Genomic DNA, 19,943 nt, shown 5'->3' on the forward strand with positions numbered 1-19,943 from the left:
CAAAGTGTATAAATTCACTTGGCTACTCAGAGTGACAACTTGAATTTCCTTAATATATAGTTACTTTCTCTGAAATTAAACAATTAATAAGCCAGCAGCTATGTGAATCATAAATTATTCATACTTAGTCTACCAATGAACATTAATCAATTATAAAGAGACACAGAAATTAAGACCAAGAGAAAAAGTCAACCATAGCCTTTTAATATTGAGACTCTGTTAACCCAGTCTCTTTAAACATATTTGATTTGTATAATAGCATCAATATGCACAGCTATGCTTGCTGCTCAAGTTTCCAACAAAATAACCAATTTATGAGTATACATATGCTGTCAACCAGGAATAAGAAATACTCATCACAATTCTGTAGTCTTTGACTAAAAGGGCTTATTAGAGTTCTTTCGAATTATTGTACCTCATCAAATATTTAGTTTTAACTCTCCTGGCTTCCCAAAGAATTCGAAGCATACTGAGAAACATCTTTAGAATTCTTTCATAGTTTGAATACCAATAACTTTATACCAATACATATAAAATTATAATGATCACAAAAGCAAAACATCCACCTGGACAATGGCCCAAGTCAGTCAGTTGTGAAGCATTACATCATTAATGGACACGGGTTCAGCAGCAAACTTATGACTTATGATCATCTAATGAGAAGTTTCAACATGCTTATCCCCAACACATATGATTTCTAGATTATGCAAGTACCCATTCTAATTAATTTATTTAAAATCAGTCAAGGAAAGAGTTATAGTTCCTAATGTTCATTTTACCAAGAGTAAAGCAATAAAATAATGAGAGTATATAGATGGTGAATAGGAATTTAAATGGAGAAACAGAATTAATCAGGATAAAAAAATTGGAATAGCCATTTAGTTAGAACTATCAATCAAATGTTAATGCCAAACATTACCTAGAAACAGGCTTGAAACTACTCTTTGGTTGATGCTCTGTAGACAAAATGTGTTTGCTTCTCACCAAAAACAGGAATGGGCCATTGACAGGTATCGCTGGATGTATTGTTTCACTGTTCTTTGGAAGCTAGAGGAAATAGAGAAGCTGGGTTTACAATATGGGAAATTAAGAACATCTGAGTCTTTAGTTGCACTTTTTTTAAATTTTCTGTGCCCTTGAGCATTTGTAAAGACATGGCAACTTTTTTCCTGATCTGATGTGATGGTCAGCTTGGGGTGGGGAGGAGCAGAATTAGGATAGCTTTACAGGTCCTCAGAAAAAGTCATTGCCAGTAGTCCTCCTTCAGCAGGCGTAACATTACAAAACCCTGAACACTCACATGCTCAGCTTGAAAAATCATCAACTACCTGTTAGTCCTTTCTTTCAAAATCAATCAACAGATATATAGAGTCCTTAATAAACACTAGCACTATGCTAAGTGCTGTGAGAAATACATATGTATCAGATGTAATTGCTATGACATAAATTAACTTATACTAATGCAAAATAAAAACACTCTACAAAAGGATAAGTTATATGCAATAAAAGATGCTATAGATAAAAGTACTACTAAAGTACAGACAAGGTAGATTTCTTCAGTGACTACCAGCATGGTTACTTTGTCAGAAATGCAGACCCAGACTCTACTCCAGACCTACTGAATCAGAATCTGCATTTAGCAGATGCCCAGAGCTTGTGATTTTTAAGTGCGTTCAAGTTTGAGAAGCCTATCTTAGGTGTCTTCATAAGCAAAATGGTACTTAAATCAATTGTTAAACTAATGAGTTGGCCAAAAAAGGTGAAGAAAAGCAGTCCAGGAAATTTCAGGCAAGTGGTCAGAAGAGAACAAAAGCATAGCAGGAGAGGGTGTGAGACATGCTCCAGGAAGATTTTAGCTTGCCAATTTTGCTAGGGCAAAAGATTTTATTCAGAGAGCACCAAAAGATAAGTCTTGAAACGTGGAATGGGTCTGTGTAAGAGATGATCTGAAAGTTAGATTAAGGGAAACATTTAGTATTTTTAAACTGGTCTGTGCTTTTGGAATAAATGTGATTCACTATTCAGAATCCACCCTTCAAAATGAATAATTCACTCTGATCGCTGCCTTGAGTATTGGCTGCTGGAGTCGCAAAGTTGAGACCTCCCTTGAGAGTTGTCCTTAGCCAAAGGGGGTTGCTTTACCCACGTTTACACCCTCTTCCTAGAGGCAGCTCACCATCCAGTACTGGCTGATGCAGGGGAACTAAGGCTTGTCCCGGCCTCAGTTGGGGACATCATTGAAGGACTGTCTTAACATCAGAGTTCCTTGTGGAGTGAGATGAGTTATCTGGTACAAATGAATCTCATTATGATAACTCCCTCTGCTCAGTCCTGCTTTTCTCATTCCCTCACAGATGTTGTTCCCAAGAGAGCTTCTCAATAAATCTCCTGAACACAATTCTCCATATCAAAAAAACCTGATCACTTTTCTCAAAAATTTATATCATCACTAAAAAATGTACAATTAGTTCCATATAATTTTATCTCAGTATTATCCTTTTCATTATTTTATTAATATGCTTTAACAATCCATCTAAAATGTACATTTCTTAAAGGCAGGAAATGTTTTATATCCCTTTAAAAAATAATTTCACTAAGATAAATACAGATTTGGGTACACAATAAACATTTAACTCTCATTTTATGAATTTTTAAAAAAATTTCTTCAGGTTATTTTATGTTAAAATTTCTGTGTTATGCCTAAGATAAACAAATAAATAATTTTAGAAAAGTATTTATGAACTGAGAAGAATCTACTTCCAAGACTGATTTCAACCCTGCACATCATCCATGTCAGCTCTTTTGCGTATCCCTGTTACCACACTTGGAACATAATAGGTACTCAGTGAATATTGGTTAACTTAATGAATAAATGAGTAACATTTATACAGTGCATTGCAGTCTACCTAAGTGTCTTTATTTAACCCTCCTGGTAACTTTTAGGTAATGGGCTCAGTTACAGCAGGGAGCTAAACAGACATAGAAACATTCAACTTTAAAAAAAAAAAAAAATTCCCAGACTCAACTCAGACTTTCTGTATTAGACTCTCTATGGGTTTCCATTACTTCTCAAACTTAAATGTGTATGAATTCCTAGCAAGTTCCCAAGTGATGCTGATGGTCAGTGCCTCAAAACTAGGATTAGGTCCAAGTTAAACCAGGGATGGTATAGGCTGAGCTGTAGTTATTCAGACTTTTTTTTCCAAGTCATGCTCAAGCTCTTCTCCTGGAGATTCTGTTTTAATTGGTCCAGGATGGAGTCTGGGTACTGACATTTTCTCCTAATATGCAGCCAAAGTTGAGAACCACAGTTGTAGCTTTTGCTCAAGAATACTTATTTTCTAGGATGTGGTAGAAGCAGGACTACAGCTGGGTCTCAATCTACACTACCTCCCTGGACACTAAATAAAATTTCTGAATTGCCCCATTCACTATCCAAATTAGGTCTGACTCTGAAATATATTTCAGAAATATAATTATATATCTGAAATGTAAAATAACCACTATTATGTAAGTTTCTAAAAATCACAAAGGACAAATACATGATCAGAAAACTAAAGTGGGTAAACATGATTTAATTACTCTCAGAATTCATTAATAAACTCTTTGAATCTTTAACATATCTAAAGGTCTCAGAGAGTAGTCCTATACATTCTCTGAGCAGTCATTTCATGATCTCAGGACACTGTACCTTTCCAACTTCCTTCAATATTTGGATGGAGAATGTACAATGCCTCTACATTCCCCAATTCCCCCACAAAATTCTTTACAATAGGAGTATCAGTAAAAATAATTTCCTTTTGCTTACATTTTCAACCTTCTTTGTAGGCAACCCATAAATGTTTCTCTGAAAAATTCTAGTCACCCATCATGATGAATGAAAAGTAAAAGCATGGTCAGCCACATGCCATCAGGTTTTCAGTGTGACATAGCAAGCGCAAGCATTTCAGCTGAGGTCTCAGCCACTAGATGCCGCTGATGTGTCTGGAGGTCTAGGAAGTGAATTCTACAGAACTATAAAGGCTTACATCTTGGAAAATAAAATGCTGTTACTATGGTGACCAGCTGAGATTATGGATAATGAGAGTACCATGTTTTCCACTCTCTAAGGAGCTATTGTTCTCCGCATACTGCTCTATGCTGAACATTACTGACCTTCAAAATGTATCAAAATCATTGGTACTTTCCTTTCTTAAAAAAAGAGGTATTTCATTCAGTACTTTTGTGTGAGTGAGAGCTATACACATCAGTTATTCACACACACACACACACTCACACACACACACACACGGAAAGGAACCATTATTCAGTGCATTTTTCTTATTTACGTACAGAAGAGAGATCAATGGTCTTATAGTACGTGATGTCATAGTTTCTACAACTTACGTATTTCCAAATTCTTTAAAATTCTCTATCTACAAAGATAGAGGAATTGAAGAAACTAGCTCAATATTTATCATCTCTGTAAAGGCATCAAGTATCAAGCTAGAGATAATTGTAGGCAAGAACATGTTTTCAGAAGAACAAGGATATACAAAATTTCCAGTTTAGTCTGAGAAAACCTTGAAATACAGTTATTTTTCTTCTAAAACTAGCAATGGACAGGAAGAGAGAGTCATGGAGGAAACAGAAATCTTTTATATGAAACAGTTTGAAATAGATATTAAAAGATGTTAAAGGGATAAATGACATTTATTATTTACTAACTCATTGTTGATTATTGATGAGTCTTTAATAACACTCTCCAATAGGAAATTTGTGAAATTAAGGTTCATGTCCATATATTTCTAGAAAAATAAAATGTAAGGGGAATGTTCAATGGATACTGGGATTGGCTATAAGAATATCATACAAAAAAAAATTTCCCCAAAATAATTATTTAACGTGCATAGCCCAAGGAAATCAAAATTAATTAATATATCTCAAAATTCAAGAAAGGGAAGTATTAATGACCAAATTTTTCATGTCAAAAGATTTTACATAATAACTAATGAATATGAAAAGTAATAAATATGTCATTTTTCATAATATATGATGGATTCTCATTATCGCAGAAAACTCCACCCAATCATTCCTTTCAAAAACTATTGCCAAGCTGTTTAAACCTAAAATGAATTTGATATGCCATCTCCTTAGGCCTAGTCTCCAATGGCATTAAATGATTCATAGGAAATAACTTGGTACGTAGTTCTTAACAGTAGCTGCACCTTTTAAAAACAAATAGAAGACAGAGTTGACAAGAAATATCTGGAAATAAATGTCAAGGGACATTGTTAGAATACTAACCTGGTATTTGGGTCATAGTTTCCCAAAATACAGGAAATTCTGAAAGTACAAGTTTGTGGCCACCCATATGCAGCTGTCACTTCCATGAAAACGTAATATAGACATTCAAGTCACTAAAAACAATGACGTGATATACCCCACAATGTATTTTACTCTTTATATTAGTTTCCTGGGGCTTCCATAACAAAGCACCATAAGCCAGGTGCCTTAAAACACAGACTTGTATTGTCTTCCAGTTCTGGAGGCTAGAAGTCCAAGATCAAGGTGTGAGCAAAGCCACACTCTCTCTGAAACCTGCAAGGGAAACTTTTCTTGCCACATACTAGCTTCTGCTGGTTTGCCAGCAATCTTTGGCATTCCTTGGCTTTCAGCTGCACATCTCCAATCTCTGCTTTTATCATCACATGACATTCTTCCTGTGTGCCTCTGTCTTCATACAGCTTTCTTCTTATAAGGACACCAGTCCTACTGGATTAGGAGTCCTCCCTATTCCAGTGTCTCCTCATTTTAACTAATTACATCTGCAATGACCTTACTTCCCAATAAGGCCACATTTTGACATACTGGGGGTTAGGAATTCAGCATAACCTTTTATGTGTGAGGAGGGAGGACACAATTCAACCCATAATACTCTCACAATTCTAGATAGTATTTTGGTACAGCATCAGACCTTATAAATTACTACCATTTCTGTCTCTTGACTTGCAACTGCTTTGTAGGAGATCATGAGATTTACTATCAGCTCTATGATGCCATACTCAAGCATTAAAAATGGACTCCAATGACTGCAAAGCAGGATGGACTGGAGACCCAAAAAATATAAAGGACTCACTACAGTCTCTTCTGACTTCTTCCCGAAATCAGGCAGAAATGTATATAAATCATACAATCTTAAAAAACATACTGACTTTTTTTTCCAGTTGTCATTAGTAACTAAATAATTACCTACATGGATGGACATAAATGACATTGGCAATTATTCTGGGGAAATGTTTAATTCTAAAATAATTATGGCTTCATATTTTATTAAAGAATATATAACTTATACCATTCATTCCCTTTATATTTTATATAGTTATGTAAATAAAGAAATGAAAAAACACTGCAGCTTCATAAATCTGTGGATCAACCTTAAATGCCTTCTTGTGCTTCAATCTGCCTAACCAAGGGTATTCTAGTTATATTTAAGCAATGTAAATTTTTTTCAAACTTTCATCATTTATTCCCATCAGATTCTCTTCTAACACTACACTAAAAGAGGAAACACAAATGACTTCCAAAGATCTAAAAAATAAAAAAATGTGCTCATTGACCCATTTATCCTTTCATCCTTATCCATGAGGACCTACCATATTCCAGGCATTGTGGTTGGTCCTGGATTTAAGTAGTCCCCCGGCCTGGCAATGGAACTAAGTTGTGGTGGTATATATGCTGAATCCCAACTAACCCCTCGAGCTTACCCGAATGCTTATTGAATATACAGTGAGTTCCTTATACTAGAATTTCATGAAGAATGCAAGGTGTACTGTAAAATGCGTATTTTGTAAATGACATTTTGATTGGGTTTCCCAACAGTGATGCTAAGATAATTTACTCTTAGATTTTAAGAGAAGCTTTGGATTGCTTTTGCAAGTGTTCACTTGAAGAAACAAATATGCAGTCACATTTTCAACAGCTGAATGGCAATTACCTGTACATCCTGCCAATATCACAAATTAAACTTGTTCAACGCTGAGCCCATCATCTTCATTCTCTAACTATACTTATTTGTATGCTACTGATTTCTCTTGTTGACACCATCACCTTCCCATCTCCCGGCTCAAAAATCAATCTTTTTCCTTTTTAAATATTCTCTTTAGAAGCCTCTCATTCACGTTCTCATTTTAACACCACAATATTTTTCTATCTATCCTCTCTTCTTTATTTCCACAAACACCCCTCTCTTTACCTCTCATAGAATGCTGGTTTTCTAAATGGTCTCTTAACTTCCTTTTCCAACATATTTATCTCATTGAATAACAAATCTGATCATGATATCCTCTTAAACAAAAAACCTTTTATTCTCCCCTTCGTCCATGGAATAAAGGCCAAAGCCCCTTGTCTAACATTCAAGGTCTTCCATAATCAGTCTCCTATCTCTGATTCTTATCTTCCTATTGCTCATCATATCAGGAACACTATTTTCAAACTAAAATAACTGCTGTTAACTTGAGCATTCCAAATTCAGGACATTAATCACACTATTCCCTATAAGAATAACTTCATATCATATCCAAATTCTGTTAGTCAATCCTAATAATTACTATTTTTATTTAACTGTATGAAATGAAGGACTGAGCCAGCTTATTGCAACCAAATGATATACTTCCAAATCCTTCAAAACCTATAGCTCCAATATGTATCAGAAATATAATATTTTTTTATTTTTTTATTCTTATGTTAATCCCCATACATTACATCATTAATTTTAGATGAAGTGTTCCATGATTCATTGTTTGTGCATAACACCCAGTGCTCCATGCAGAATGTGCCCTCCTCAATACCCACCACCAGGCTAACCCATCCTCCCACCCCCCTCCCCTCAGAAATATAATATTTTTAAAAATCCGCAAACTGAATGATTATTTGAAAATTCTGTTTCCACTATTAATAGGAGAAAAGCACGAATGTGGGTTTTACTATTAAAAACTAGTATGTTCCTCTTTGTATAACATAATTATTCAAATTCATAATCACTTTACTCTTAAGTATTCCATAACAAAATTCTTCAAGTATAGCAAAGGGTAAAGCACAATTTGTTAACAATTAGATTTCTCACTATTATTTTGTTCAGGAGATTCTATGTTCATTAGTCCACATACTTTCATATTTAATATGCTTAATATGATCATAGAAGAAATGCATGCTTATGTGAAGTAAGAGAAGTTAAATTTCTAATTATATGCTGGTAAGAAAATTTATAATTTAGCTTTGCAACAATCAGAATTATTGTTATTCCAAAATTTTTTTTTATAATGCAAACTAAATATATGAATGAAAATGGTCAAAGTGAAATTTATTTCCATTTTAGTATAATTCTTTCAAATTAATAATGTTTTTCTAAAAATTTTATTTCATTTTTTAAAGACATTAGAACCTCTAAGTAATTTTTGTTAATTAAAGGTGATTTGGTAAGTAATTTGGTGATGAACATATTAATTTATAAAAGAGATGTTTTATTCTTTGGCATTTTTGATATTACAGAATGTAAAAAAAATAAGGATTTTTGCTGAAAAAAAATCTCTAAGAGTTCTACTCAAGATGGCAAATAAATGTACTTTGACACTTGCACTATGCCCCAAATACATAACAGTGATTGATAAAATATAAAAAGAGAAAATCAAAAATTCACCTGGGATCAAAACCAAGATAGACATGTCCATAAAACCAGAGTCCCAACGGGAACCAGGACAGAAGTTCCTGGACTGAACACACACAGTATCAGCTTGTTTGGGCCATCAGCTCAGGCAACAGTCCGGAAGGGAATGTGAAGATCAGAAACAAAGCCATGCATATAGAGGAACTCAATATATGATGTGTTGATCAGACATGCCAGTTTGGTCAGGAATTAATGTCCCAGCTTACACTTATTATCCTGGCGCTTGTCTGCTTTAGGAAGTATCTTTTTTGTTTCAGGTTTTTCAATGATTTCCAATAGTTACATTAAATTAAATACAATATCTCTCATACTTCCAGAAACTTCCATGGTCTGTCCAGTGTTATGTGAGATGCATATGCAATGAATTTAGTTATATTAGCTTTGCCTGACCCTTCCCAGATTCAATGTAACTAATAATACACATTCTAGGAAAACATGCAGGGATATTTACTGATAAATATGCTCTGAGGGGAGTAGCTGAAGGCTCTTTCAAGGGTCCGTGGGTGAAGAGAGAAGTATTTGATGCTGGGTTCTTTTGCACACCATTTACATACCAGCCCAGTTTTGCTTTGTCTCATGTTTTGGCCTACAAGATATACCACACTGCCAGGCCACCAGTTGGCGGACCATGCCTGGCCTGAAATTTGTGCAAAGCTGCCAGTTGACATGGTCTTTGGATACTGAAGGAAATCATGGGATGTGTTTGTAAGATATAGAGGCAGAGTACTATAGTACATATATTATACATACATATATATATATACTATGTGTATACACACTATATATTATACTACAGACTCTATAGACATTGGTTGGAATGCACCTACTTCAATAATTCTGTCATTTATTGTATGGTAGAAATGCATAACTTTTATTTTTTGCAAATAAACCCTTTTGACAATGAAATAAAAAATATGAATGCTTATGCTTAATGAAAAGTTAAATACAGAATTTATGTGTCTCAAAAGGTTGATGATGGGCATATAACTTTCACGAAATGTTTATGGATACATGCTATTCACTATAGCGTCCTAAGGTTATCATGACTACATGAAAACCAAAACACACAAATTTACCAAACAACCATTAGCACCTTGTTCCAAGTTGAAAGAAAATCTACAGCAATGGAATATAAAAAAATGCTGAAAACCATAACTCAAGAAAAATTCCCAGAAATGAAAGACCTAAAACTACTTACCTGGAAATTGACCTAAAAAGCCCAACACCAAGATATACTCTCATAAAACTATTACACTTCAAAGATCTTTTTTGTTTCCCAGCAAAAAGATCATCTTAAAAGGAAAGGAAATCAGACTGCTATTAGACTTTTCAAAAGCAATACTTTATGCTAGAAGTCAATGGAGTAACACATTTTAAATACTGAAGAAAATAAAATAGGATCCACAAATTTTATATTCAAGCCAAACCCATCTTTAAACATGAAAACCTCAGATGACCTGTTTTGAAATGCAAGGATTTGTGGGATATTGTTCCCATGAGTCCTTCCAGGGAATACAAAGAGAATGAGCTTCAGATAACCAGAAAGTCTGGAGATCATGATGAAGATTATTGGAGCATTGGGGCTTCGTCCTACCATTAACATGGTCAGCATCTGGGAGAGGTTCAAACTTCATCATCAAACTTATGACCTCAAACCAGACCAAACTGAGCACTCACTTGTTCCTAGTTTTGAGCTTTAAAATCTTGAGCGGCTGGAAACCAATCCTTGTGGAGGTTCTGATCAAACTTACTCATTCAGTGCCTACTATCCTTTATATTCAGTGGCTCTCATGGAAATGTTCTGGAAGCTGTGTGGTGGATCTTAATTTTGTCCCCTGGCCCTTTGCAGAAAGTAACTGTGTTATAAACATTTATGCCACCATACTTACATCTCAAAAAATATCAAATCGCTTTCTGTCTTTTTCAATACATTTATTTTTTATAGTTGACATGACTTCCTGATTGTATCCTTTCTCTTTCCCTCATTAAGACCAGTTTTCAAAAAGAGAAATGGAAGTGAGGAGAAGGAAGAGAAGAATAAAGAAATTGGGGGGTGGGGGGGTAGGGAGGTGGGGGGAGGTGGAGGAAGTAGGAAGGGTAGGGAGGGAGATTAAGAGGGAGTGAAGGAGGGGGAGGCAGAGGAGGAGAAAAAGAAAATGGGTAGAAGGGAGGACAGCAGGGAAGAGGGAGAATGTGAGGGAAAGGAAGGAGAAGGAGGAGGAAGTAGAAGAGAAAAAAAGAGGAGGAGGAAGGGTAAGAGGAAGAGAAAGGAAGACAAGAAGGAGAAGGAGGAAGAAGAGGAGAAGGAGGGGCAGAAGAGCTAATTGCAGGAGGAACTATGAATTCAAAGGGAGTAACTTGGACAGTGACAGCGAGGTCAGCCCCAAGGGCAACGCTGCAGTCAGACACCCGCAGTGTAAGTGACAGGGACAACAAGATTGCAGATTAGAGTGACCAGGTTACAAAGCAAAGATCAACATCAAGGTAATTTTCACATCCACTAGGAGGCTTTGTGAATCTCCTGGGATTCTGTCAGGGGAACAACAGAGACTTGGAAGGCCTGGAATCTCAATGTTTCAGCCTGTTGGGGCTCAAAAATGATTAATTTTGCAATTATGTCTGTCTCTTCCATGTTCCTTCAGGTTGATTGGGCCTTGAGAACTAGGGATTACCTTAGATTGAAAACCACAGCAACAAAAATGTTGTTTATACTATACCATGAAAAAGTTAACCGAAGATATTAATAATGTGCTAAATAAATAGCTTCATGCATGGGGGTCACTAAATTTAATCCTATTTTTGGAATTGTAAGAAATATCTTTGTGAATTAACATTTAATTGGTACAGACAGAACTTACTCTGGTAATCTCTTTGCTTGTTTGTAGAGTACAGGGTACTTAAAATTAACAAATAGCATTTTAGTAATGTCATGAGTCTTGTGAAACGCATTTCCTTCCATACTTCCACACCATAGGCACAATTCCCATCTGCTTAAATTTGCCTTTCCATGTACCAAACATGAATTAAGGCACTGTTTGATAGAAAGAATTTTGTCTTTTTAGAATGTCATTAGATAGTCAAAATCTTTTGAAAGCTCAAGTGAAGCCACAAAAAAAAAAGCATGCAATTACTCTAAAACTGAAAATAACTAAGTAAAATATGCACTCACAATAAGACTCACCTGTATGTATGTTTATTACCAACTGAAAGTATCATTATAAACATAACTAACATATACATAAAAGTAATCATAAATTCTTGATAACACTTCCTTTTTCCTGGAACTAAAATACTTACAATAAGAAACACATTTAGTGAGCATTAGATATTATCTGTTAAATTAACTTGGCAGAAAAAAAAATTTGCTAAATTCAGAAAATACTTGAGAACTGAGAGGTATATGCTCTAATTTTTCATTTTAAACACATATAAATGTCTTCTACAAGGAGAACACGTCTCCTTGTAGAATTAGATAGGCTTAAATTTCCATATATAGAAACTAGAAATTTAAGCATAGTTTCTTAAAGACAACAGAAATGTTTGACTAATATACAAATAAGAATGATTGTATGCGTATATATATCTGTATATATAATATACTTTGTTCAAAGATATTTTCTAAACTCTTGAAATTTTAGAATGAAAGGAAATAATCACACAATGATGCCCTTTCTGAAGGCCAGATATCACTCCAAACTGACACATGTAAGTGCCATTTATTGAATGCCTTATTTATATTTGTGAGTGCTTTTTTACCCAGCTTACCTCGAATCCAAATAGGACTTCTCATTCCAATTTTTTGGATAGAGCAATTAAGGTCATATCTTTAAATAACATGTCCATGTTCACATAGAACTGGAATTCCAATGAAAATCTATCAAAGAATAACCCACTCTTGGGACGCCTGGGTGGCTCAGTTGATTAAGCGTCTGCCTTCAGCTCAGGTCATGATCTCAGTCTGCTGGGATCAAGCTCCGCATCAGGCTCCCTGCTCAGCAGGGAGTCTGCTTCTCCCTCTCCCTCTGCCCCACTCTCTCTCATGCTCTCTCTTTAATAAATAAATAAAATCTTAAGAAAAAAAAAGAATAACTCACTCTTCTGTTACACATCTGTCATGATGTACTTCTTAATAAAATTTGATTTTTAAAATTAAAAAAAAGAAAAATCAATCAATCAATAAAAATTCCAGTTACTTTTGCCTATCAGAGGCTGTCTTATCAATTTTTTAGATAGAACTTATAGAGTTAATCCCAGATAAATTTAGCTGGAAAATTGTTGAAGACAAAGACAATACTTGTTATGGAAATGAAGCAGTCAAGACAATGATGATAGAATGACGTTTGGTTTCCCAGAAAGAGATTTCTGTATAAGAGCACTATCATTATCAATGGCCCTTATCAATGAACATATCAGCTATTTTGTCAGTTATTTACCTTTCACTGTAAAAGAGCATTTCTACCTTGGGTTGGAGAGTAATCATATTATTAATCATTGATTTAAGCTGTTTTACTTGTCTGTTATATAGTGTCCTGATCTTAGCAATGAGGGTTGTAGAATCAGACTTAGATTCAGACCCTGGTTCCTTTCCTTACCAGGTGGAACACAGGACATCAGAGCTATTATTGATTCATTCCCTTCTTCACCTCATCATTTAAAATGGGGAAATTGATAGTTACCACATAGAGTTATGGTGAGGATTAAAATGGCTAATATATGAAAAGGGTTTAGCCAATCCTGGACTCATAACAGTTACTCAGTAAAATTTAGTCACCTCAATTTCTGTCTTTCTGTTTGTTAACCTCATAATGCTTACCAAAGTATATGTATATGCATATGTGTATATATAATATGTATATATAGAGGCTACATATACAATAATGTGTGTGTGTGTGTGTGTGTATATGTGAAGGCAAGAATACTGAAATAAATTTGCTAATGGATACAAAACTTGTTAATATAAAATGAAAAAAATGTGATGTTTCTAATGTTTGACAATAAAATGTAACACTTGGAGTTATATTTTGTGGGGCAAAAAACAATTGTCTTTCTACTGGAAAAAATATGCGTTACTATGGACAAAAATCATGTGCATCCCTATTGGCTTTCTACAGCTCACCAAATGTGCACACCCTTTTACAATAAAATAATCCCCATAGGTACCTTTAGGCAATGCTTACTCCTCCACTGAAAGCACACTCAGTTATCTCTTTTGTGAAATTCCCAAATCTGGACATGCTACAAAGCTTTTGTTTATGTCCTCTGAACAATTTCTGAATTTCCATTCTCTCTACAATAAACCTGCTTTTAACATTTTAAGTACACTATATACGTTTCTGAAAGTGTTCCTCATGTATTTATACTTTCCTCTTTCTATGCCTTACCTACCTGTTTAGATCTTGTATCTATTGCAGTGATTCAGAAAACTTGTTCCAAAGGTAGTTCTGACTCCTCACTAACTACCTGTCTGATTCTGGGCAAGTCATTACTGCTCTCCAAGCTTGCTTTCTTCTCTGAAAAGTGGCAAAAGCAAAAGAACCTATGTTATTGTGTTGTTGTCAGGCTTAAATGGAAAAACACAAAATTTTAGAATCACTTCTGGCACATGGTAGTCATTCAGTAAATGTTGCTTTTATTCCATTGTTATTTCCTAGAGAGAAGGGGGGAACATTCATTGAGACTTCAGTTATACAGTAGCCACCAGAAGAAAATGAGAACAGAAACAAGTAATAAAAGCTTCTGGACATTGATAATAATGATAAATGTGACAATGAGGTAAACTTTAGGAACTGGATCAAGATTGTGGTTCAAAAAGCAAAATAAGGAACATTTATTGGTTTTAGGGTGACCGTTTTCTTTATTCCGTTAAATGGCTCCATGCATTTGCACTCAGAAAATTTAATTTTAAAACAGAGGTAAAGAGGGCGCCTGAGTGGTTCAGTCAGTCAAGCATCTGCCTTTGGCTCAGGTCATGATTTCAGGGTCCTGGGATTGAGCCCCACGTCGGGCTCTCTGCCGCTTCAGGGTCCTGGGATTGAGCCCCACGTCAGGCTCTCTGCCCAGCGGCGAGTCTGCTTGTCCCTCTCATTATCCCTCTATGCTCTCCCTTCTTCCTCCCTCTCTCTCGCTCTCTCTCTCAAATAAATAAATAAAATCTTTTAAAAAAGCAGAGATAAAAATACACAAAGTAAAGACTTTGCTTCACAAATAATACTCCTCAAATATTATCGGCTATGTTATATTGTTGATTTGAAAATTTAACTATATAGGTTATGTTTGAAATTTACTAATTTATGGAATGAAAAATAATTCTAACTCAAGTACCTTCCTTTTACTTTTAGAGTAAAACATATTAAATATCTCACTCCCTTATAGTTAAGGATGTCCAAACATGAAATAGTCTAATAGTCTAATTTGGAAGGTATGAGCCTCCAGTCCCTTAGGTAAGAATGGTGCAGAAAAAATATGCTAAAATACTACAAGGTTACTTCTATTTCTGTGATCATGAAACATCATCTGCTGTAGTATAGAACCCCTGCTTCATACAAGTCAAACTCGGGGGGCGGGGGTTGGGGGGAGTTGTTTTTATTTTTATTTTTGTTTTATTTGATAATGTTCTGCTTTTCATCCTTCAAAAGTTAGGTAGAAAAAAAAAACAGTCTGATGCAACATGATGTCTTTGGGGCAACAGTTAGACTTATATTCTATGAAATCTTATTAGGCTTAGATTTCAACTGAAATGTTCTATAATTGCCCAAATTTAGATGATATATTAGAATAAGATTCCAAAATGATACATTAGCTTTCACTTTTTTAAAAAATATGTATAAAACTGACAAAAACACACTGAGGGTAAAGAGTATATTCTTGGCTGAGAGATGACTCATGTATTTAGAAAAGTCTCTATTTACCCTCCAACTCAGAAATGTACAAATATAGAACACATCTTATGTGGGGGACTAAATTTCTATGTCCGAAGCCATAAAAGCACCAACCAATAGCCAAAATTTAGGGCCTCATAGATTAACTAAGCCATATCATATACTGTTTGAATTACAGTCCTCTAATATTTTACTATATAATTAAGCTGCAAATATGTAGTATTTATAAAATTCCATGGTTTGAAATTTAAATACAAGTTAGGACAGATTTTATACTATATATTATCTAACTAACCACATATATTCTGGAAAATAGTTGTGTTTTCAGTAAACACATACACACACACAGCAAACTAACATGTGGCAAAGTTTTGACTTACTTTGAACACTCCATACAAGTACAATAGATTAAATTATGAATAAATTATGAACTAGAATAAATTATGAACTAATTATGTTAGAAATTGAAAAAGTAGAAATTCTAAGAAAAGAATTTAAACCTTTTCGTGTACTATAATTTAGCCAGAAAAGCTACTGAAACTTTTTTCTCAATTCATTAACTTGATCTAAAACTTTTTTGGACTCTTAGAGCAGGCAATACAAATGACAGCTGGCTTATCATTTGAAATGAATGGATATTCGAATATCAGATTGGGGCAACTTGGGGATACAAGTATGGTCTTACAAATCTAAAAGAATTAAAATTAGAATGAAGATAGATCTTACCAGTTTTTAAATGTAGATTTCTAAAGCTACATTTTCCAATTCTTTGTCTTCTCTGAGTTTCCATAAAAAGATTTCAAAAGGCATTGTGGGCTAACATAAAAAATGTACTACTGTGCTTGAGATTTCTTAAGAATATCTGCTTAGAAGACAGAATCAGATACTAAGTTCAGTGAATCTGTACATAGTCACTTTTCTAAAACAGCAGACTTTTGGCTGGCTCTGTACCACCTGACAATTTCTTTGTCCAAGCCACACTAAAAATAGGTCTTTATAAAATGGAAATGTTGAGACATTAACTATAGCAATGTGAATGAGCACCACTATAATAAGGATTTCTCATCAACTCTTGGTTTATGTTGTATTAACATATGAAAAAGCTATTTAAACATTAAAATTAATACATCATAAAACAATGGTAATGCTTCATACAAAATATAGTTTTATTTGAATCACAACTACTCACAATAGCTATGAATATCCCCATTCAAATTGCTATCATGAATATTGTATAAAATGAGAAGAATAAACTAAAAGTAAAATTAGAATACCGCTTTATAAATTATAATATGTCAAGCTAACAAATGGTAGACTTGTCATATTGAGCAACTAAATGTCTAAATGATCATTCAGCACTCATAGTGTAGGAAGAAAAAAACATTGGCTTTGTTGCCTCTAAAGCAGTTGCTCGATTTTTCATACTGTCATTCTGCTCTATTAGCAAAGCCTAACACAATTAGGTATGAATATGCAGTAATAACATGCAAATTGTTCCCTCACAATTGCCCTAAGGCAGCAGCCTCAGCCTTTCTAAGCTTGATTCCTTCTACATCATTACAGGCTTGGCATAATTCATCAGAATAAAAAACACCTCCACCTTATTGCATGTGGCCAGCTAGTAAAATCATCGGTAGCTGCTAACCACTCTCCCTCGACGGGTTTGTTCGCGATGCCGTCCCCAGCTCCCTGCCACTCCCGCGCTTGTACCTGTTTCCCTTGGGTGATGTTAGACACTGCATTTGAGCCTGCCAGAACAATTAACCCTACTGTTAATTAGAATGAAATGTCAGGCGCGCAGATGGTACGAGCTGGCACCCTGCCATCTCGCCAACTGCTGCTCAAAGCGGATGCCCCACTGCTGACAGCTGCTCGGCCGTGTCCCCAACCAGCAGATGTCAAAACTTCCCAGCTGAGGAAGGTTAAAAAAAGCAAAGAGGAGGGGTTTCTCATCCCAGCAGCGATGATGACTGTTTTACTGCCATTGTGTCTATTACCTGTTGTCACACTGTACCAGTCAAGAGGAAGTCTGCAAGCAGTGAGGCACAAATTTAAAGTAATGATACTAGTAATCATAACATAAATAAACACAATATGGCTATAATTCGAGAGAAGTATGGGGATGGCACAGGCAACAAACGAAGTCACTGAACTTTCCACGAAGTTCTCCTTAAGGTGAGAGGCCTATTTTAACCCGTGCTTTCAAAAAGGGGAAAAAAAAAAATCTTTTAGCATTCCCAAATCAGGTAATTTAAAAGGCCACCAGATCTGGCCTAATTTTCAGGCAAAAGTACACGTTGTTTTCAGAATTCATACCTAGTGACGAAATGGTTCCTTTTTTTCCCCTGGTATCTTTTCTGTTCACAATTCATTAGCATAATTTGTGAGACGATAATTTTTGTTTCCCTTTATCCTTATATACACACAGGTAATAGCCCCCCCAAAATAGAATAGAACGTTATCCATGAAAAATATCAAAAACTAAAATACACTCTAACTAGACAATGAAATCCCAACTGGATACCATTTTGATCAGAAAACAGCTTCAGAATTCCGATCTAAATACTGTGTTAATTTTGTGGCCTAAAAAAAGTTAAAAAATAGTGATGTTACTTCTTGGAAATTTAAGTTATTTCTGAAATCAAGAGGACTGGATCATAAACCTCTAATACTTATTTTGACTTTAGGAAACCATAATTTTGTGTCTGATTGTTATTAAACATGGAAAGTGTGGAAGTGTGAAAGTAATTTCCTCTCAATTATGCTACTTTGAGTCATTCTCTTTAACAGCGTGAATGCAGGTGGATATTATAATTTAAATGCCACAGGAAATATGCCATAAAACTTAAAGTTCATGTTCCTGCTATTTCTACTTCAATCAGTCATCATTTATTGATAAATTATGCATTCAGCATTACATAAGTACACATATATACAAAAGAAAACACAATGGGAAAGCATTCTGAGTATTCAAAAGGAGTTAAAAATTACACTCCTGCCAACCATTCCCTCTAATTACGGAAAAATAATCATAATACTAACAGATACATGGACCTAGTATCAGTTAGGGATTTCGCTCATTTATAACAAAAATTAACATATCAAGAGGAGGTTTATCAGAAAAGGTATGGAGTGGTTCCCAGTACGTTAAAAAGATTTTTAAAAAGCTACAGACTAAATTAGAAAGCACACAGTTTAGGGAACTAGGTGGCAGGAACAATGACCAATCTAAGACACTAAGGTGAATCAGCTCAAGTCATTTCTTCTAAGAAGAAATGGCCTACTTTGGTTCACATGCCCAAGCGAGGTATGTGCAGTGCAACTTAGCAATTCCAACAACACTGAAACAAATGTTTAGGTTGTTACTATCAGAAAAAGGGCAAACATGGATTCTATGGGTCAAACACAATAGTGACAAAGATGACCCATACCCTGTGAAGTCAGTGCTAACAAATTCCATAAAGGGATTTTAGGCAAACTTCATTAAAACTACAAAGATCAGTATAAGCAAGGGAATGAGTGGGTATTCCGGATATGAAACTGAGAATACATATGACTTTGCACTTGATGATAAGAAGCCTGGCTGATTTGAGCACTGAACATCTCACTCGAATAAACCAATAATAATAACGACAGTGATAACTCACTGATATTACTTCTACAAATTTCTTCTATTATGTACTACATGTCTATAGCATTTTACAGAATATAAAATTCTTTCTTAGCTAAATTTTTCTTCAATTCTTACAATAACCCTGAGAAATATATGTTACACATATTCAGTGACTTTTATATATAAAAAGTCAGGTGGCATGTTATATTATAGAGTCAATACATGAAAAGACTTCGTTGCTAGCACACATGAAGAATTTGGTATTTGTTAGACACAGGCTTTTACACATAGCATTTTATGTCATCCCTACAATGCTACAGCATAGAAGATGCTATCATCCTTATTTTTTTTTTAAAGATTTTATTTATTTGACAGAGAGAGACACAGTGAGAGAGGGAACACAAGCAGGGGAGTGGGAAAGGGAGAAGCAGGCTTCCCACTGAGCAGGGAGCCCGATGCGGGACTCGATCCCAGGACCCTGGGATCAGGACCTGAGCCAAAGGCAGACGCTTAACAACTGAGCCACCCAGGCGCCCAGCTATCATCCTTACTTTTCAATGAGCTTCTCTGGATCACACAACTAATCATTAGCAGAGCCAAGACCAACCCAAGGTCACGACCTAAGTGCAATGGTCTATCCAGTTTAACATCTACACGCAGCCTGCCTCTGGCCTGCCACAGGACAAGGAATGGATGCAAAAGTCAATCAGCATACAGTGACAGTATTACTGCTGTTTTGTTAATTAAG

General features: G+C 35.1%; 1 long non-coding RNA gene across 1 annotated transcript in view; it reads right to left on the reverse strand.

The window, feature by feature from the left end:
- Positions 1 to 718: 718 nt before the first annotated feature.
- Positions 719 to 19,943, reverse strand: part of LOC123858966 (uncharacterized) — an 81,562-nt gene continuing 62,337 nt past the window's right edge. The window contains exon 3 of the long non-coding RNA XR_006794322.3: positions 719 to 1,047. This is a non-coding gene — a long non-coding RNA (uncharacterized LOC123858966). The remainder of the gene's footprint in view (positions 1,048 to 19,943) is intronic.

Source organism: Mirounga angustirostris, unplaced genomic scaffold, assembly GCF_029215605.1.
Source record: "Mirounga angustirostris isolate CCGP_5_RB_7025 unplaced genomic scaffold, mMirAng1.0.hap1 SCAF_4, whole genome shotgun sequence".
Classification (NCBI taxonomy): Eukaryota; Metazoa; Chordata; class Mammalia; order Carnivora; family Phocidae; genus Mirounga; species Mirounga angustirostris.